General features: G+C 39.4%; 1 pseudogene; it reads left to right on the forward strand.

Moving 5' to 3' along the window:
• The first annotated feature begins 1,127 nt into the window (after positions 1-1,127).
• LOC100015329 (polyadenylate-binding protein 4-like) lies at positions 1,128-1,853 on the forward strand (annotated as a pseudogene).
• Positions 1,854-4,254: the final 2,401 nt, after the last annotated feature.

A 4,254-nucleotide genomic window follows, 5' to 3' on the forward strand; every position in this document is an offset into this window, starting at 1 on the left:
TGCTTCAGACCCTTATTTTAACTTTCTATGTGTTTTCTGTTTTCATTATCCTGCTTTTAAACCATATTTTGTTGGATTCCAGTTTCTAATCTATCATGTAATCTGTTTCCATTTTATAGGTGAGTTCATCCCATTCAAATGGATAGTTGTTTATTTTTTTCTCTCTCTCTTTATGTGCCTGCCCCTTGGCTCAGTGCTCCCTGGCTTCCTCCTCTCCATCCCCTTACTCCTCACCAAAACAACAACAGCAACAACTAAAAAACCTCAAACTCCAAGTGAACATCAAAGAATGTCCAGGGATCAGGGCTTTGCTTGAAACCTCCTGGTACGGAAAGAGAACTTTGCCCTGCTCCGCTTACTCACCTGCATTTCTGGCCCCGGACTGTCTTCAGTCTCTCTGTGCTTGGTACCAGGGTTTGTCCGGTCTCCCACGTGTATGCTCCTTTCTCCATTGTTCACCCCTTTTTGGCTGCTCTGCCACATGGCTCGCCGCCTTCCTCTTCCTCCTCTTCCTCCTCCTCCCTCCCTCCCTCCGACTCCCACCCCCTCCCCCCGCCATCCTCTCACCTGTCCAGGCCCCTCAGGAGTCCTTGAACCCTGTGCAGGCCGCCTTCCTCCTTGTCCTTTCCCTCCTGTGTCTGTGGCTGCAGTGCTCCCCCATGTGGCTGCTCCCTCATGTGCCTACTCAACTGCTGTTTCCGGTCTGGCTTCCCCTGCCTGCTGTTCCCTGCAGGGATGGTGATAGCTGTCACTGCCCACCTTCAGGGCCTTGTTGAAGATGACAGTAGAGCTGGGAGGAGCCAAGGGGCCGCTGGAGCAAGGATAGTGGGGTTCGGAATAGGAGCGGGAAGGCTGAACTGGGGATTTCGTCCCCATTTTGTCATGCTTGTGGGTGTCGCTTATGTCTCCCCTAATATGCTATTATGATTCCTGGGACATCTTCTCCATGTTTCCTTGAGGCTCCACAACTTTCCCTGGCAGGTTCAGACTTCTCTTTCCCCTTCCTTGTGTCTAGATTTTGGCCTGGGCCAAAATTGAAAAAGTTTTGTCTTTTTTTTCCTCCTTGCTTCGGTTCCAAAAAGAGTTCCTCTTGGCGGGGCTCAGGGTATTGCAAGGGGTGGGGAGATGAATGCTGCTGCCAGCTGTTACCCTAATGGGCTCCCCATATGTCGGTGAATTGCACTCAGATGTCACCAAAGCCATGCTATACGAGTTCAGCCCTGCTGGACCAGTACTGTCCATCCCAGAACTTGATTACCAGGTGCTCCCTGGAATATGCCTATGTCAATTTTGAGCAGCCTGCTGATGCAGAACATGCCCTGGATACCATGAAATTTTATGTAATTAAATGCAAACCAATCTGTATCAAATGATCTCAATAGGATCCATCCTTGGAGAAATCAGGAGTTGGGAATGTTTTCATTAAAAACCTGGATAAATCCATAGCCAATAAGGCATTTTATGACACCTTCTCAGCATTTGGGAACATCTTATCCTGTAAGATGATGTGTGATGAAAATGGTTCTACAGGCTATGCATTTGTACACATTTGAGACCCAGGATGGAACAGATAGAACCATAGAGAAGATGAATGGCATGCTTCTCAATAACCAAAAAGTGTTGGTAGATTCAAGTCAAGGAAAGAACAAGAAGCAGAGCTGGGAGGCAAAGCTAAGGAATTCACCAATGTGTACATCAAAAATTTTGGTGATGATATGATGGAAGACTGAAGGAGCTTTTCAGCAAACATGGTAAAAAGTGTCGAAGTGATGACTGATCCCAGTGGAAAATCCAAAGGCTTTGGCTTTGTGAGTTTTGAGAAACATGAAGATGCCAATAAGGCAGTTGAAGAAATAGAGAAGACATCAATGGAAAAATTATATCTGTAGGCACAGAAAAAAAGTTGAATGCCAGGCTGGATTAAAATGGAAATTTGAATAGCTAAAACAAAAGGAAATCAGCCACTTCCAGGTTGTGAATCTCTATATTAAGAACTTGGATGACACCATTGATGATGAAAACTGGATACTCTGAGGCTTCATAGTCCCTTCATAGATGTTCACTGAGCATGTGGAGACTTGTCCTTCTTTACTGTACTACAGACTGGACAATAGATGACAGAAGAAGTTGCTGCCATTCTGTATGTTTTTTCTTTGGGAAAAAATCATTTTGAAAGGTCAATTCTTCAAAAACCTAAAAAATTCTTCAGTGATCAAATTTCACAAGTTTCTTGTGGGTAGCCTAGACGCTATTAACTTAATTTAATTTAATTTTTCTCTTCTAAAAAAAGCTTTTCTGACAGTATGGTTATATCAGGAATTGGCTTTATTTGAAATATCCAATTTACAAAGTCTGGAAAAGTGTTTCTCAATAAAGAAGTAAAACCTTAAAAATTTCATAGTCTTTTTTTCCCTTAAACCCTTATTTTCTATCTCAATAACAACTCTAACACAGGAGGATAAGGCCTTGTAAAATGAGATTAAGTCACACATTTGGAAAATGTCTGAAGCCTCATTTGAATTCAGTTTCTGGTGCTTTAACCACCTGAGCCACCTAGTTACCCCTACATTCATAGTTAGAATTATAAACTATGTATTTCCTTCCAACCTATTTTCATTTGTTTATGCTTCTCTTCCTCTTTTGAAGCTTTTCCTCCTCTAAAGCATGTTTTCCTTCTAACCACTGCTCTCCTTTATGCACCTTCTATTTGCCCATCCCTTTCACTTATCTCCTTCCTCTCCTATTTCCCTTTGGATAAGATATATGCATATAGTCATATGTTCTTCCCCTTTTCAACCAATTCTGATGATGAGAAAGAAGTTCAAACATTTTCTGCCACTACCCTCATTTTTCTCCTTTACCATAAAAGCTCTTCCTTGCATACCACATTTATGTGATGTAATTTTGCCATTTTCCCTCTCCCTTCCCCCTTCTCCCAAGGTATCTCTCTTTCTAACACATCCATTAAAATAATCATTCCAAAATAATTGACTCATTCATGTTCCTTTTCTATAGAGAATACATCTAACTACCTTAAATCATTAACTGATAAAGTGTTTGGAAATTACTTGTATTGTCTTCCCATAAAGGAATGTAAACAGTTTAACCTTGTAGAATCCCTTATGATTTCTCTTTTATCTGCACTTTTTTATGCTTCTCATACATCTATATTTGAAAGTCAAATTTTCCATTTATCTCTGGAATGCTTAAAATCTCTATATTTTATTTGATGTTTAATTCCACATTGAAGGATTATCTCAGTTTTTTTTTTTTCTGAGTAGGTTACTCTTTTTATTTGTAATTTCAGCTCTTTTACATTCTCTAATATTGTATCACAAGCCATCCACTTCTTTAACTTTGGGGTCTTTTTCAGGTGACAGTTTTTGGATCTTTTGCATTTCTACTGCACTTCTCCATCTGGTTCTAGGATATCAAGGTAGCTTTCCTGAACAATTTCTTGAAATATGATATGTAGGCTATTTTTCCATTCATGGCTTTCAGGAAATTCAAGAATTCTCAGATTAGCTCTTCTTGCCTTTTTTTTTTCAGGTCAGTTGTTTTTCTGATGGTATATTTTCCATTTTGTTCTTTCATTCTTTTGATTTTTTGTTTCTTGTTGACTCATGAAATCATTAGCTCCCAGTTGCCTAATTCTGATTTTTAATGAATTATTTTCCTCAGTGAAGTTTTGTACCTGTTTTTCCATTTAGCCAGCTCTACTTTTTATTGAGTACTTCTCTTCAATGAATTTTCAGCCCTCTTTTGCCATTTGGCCTATTCTGTTTTTGAGACGTTATTTTATTCAATATTTTGTGTGCCTCTTTTTATCAAACTGTTATCTCTTTTTTATGTATCACTCTCATTTCCTTTCCCAATTTTCCCTACCATTTATATATTAATTTATTTTGTTCTCCAAAAAATTGATGTTGGATTTCTAGAAGTCCAATTTACATTCTCCCCTCCCCCCTCAAGACTTTGCTTTTAGCTCATTTGACTTCATTATCTTCTGTGTTTGTGCCCATGATCTTCCTTGTCACCATAGTAGTATTTTATGGTCTGATTCCTTTTTGTTGCTGTTGTTTGCTCATTTCCCCAGACTGTTCATTGATATTTTTGAATTTTATGTTAAAGTTGAGTTCTGTTCCTGATGTGAGTGGAGAAACACATTATCTCAAACTTCAGGATTTTTCACAATACTCTTCTCAAAACTAGTTCTAAGGGTTGTGTAGTTTTCAGTGCTTCCAAGGTGTGGTC

Source organism: Monodelphis domestica, chromosome 2 (genome assembly GCF_027887165.1).
Source record: "Monodelphis domestica isolate mMonDom1 chromosome 2, mMonDom1.pri, whole genome shotgun sequence".
In the NCBI taxonomy this organism is placed as follows: domain Eukaryota; kingdom Metazoa; phylum Chordata; class Mammalia; order Didelphimorphia; family Didelphidae; genus Monodelphis; species Monodelphis domestica.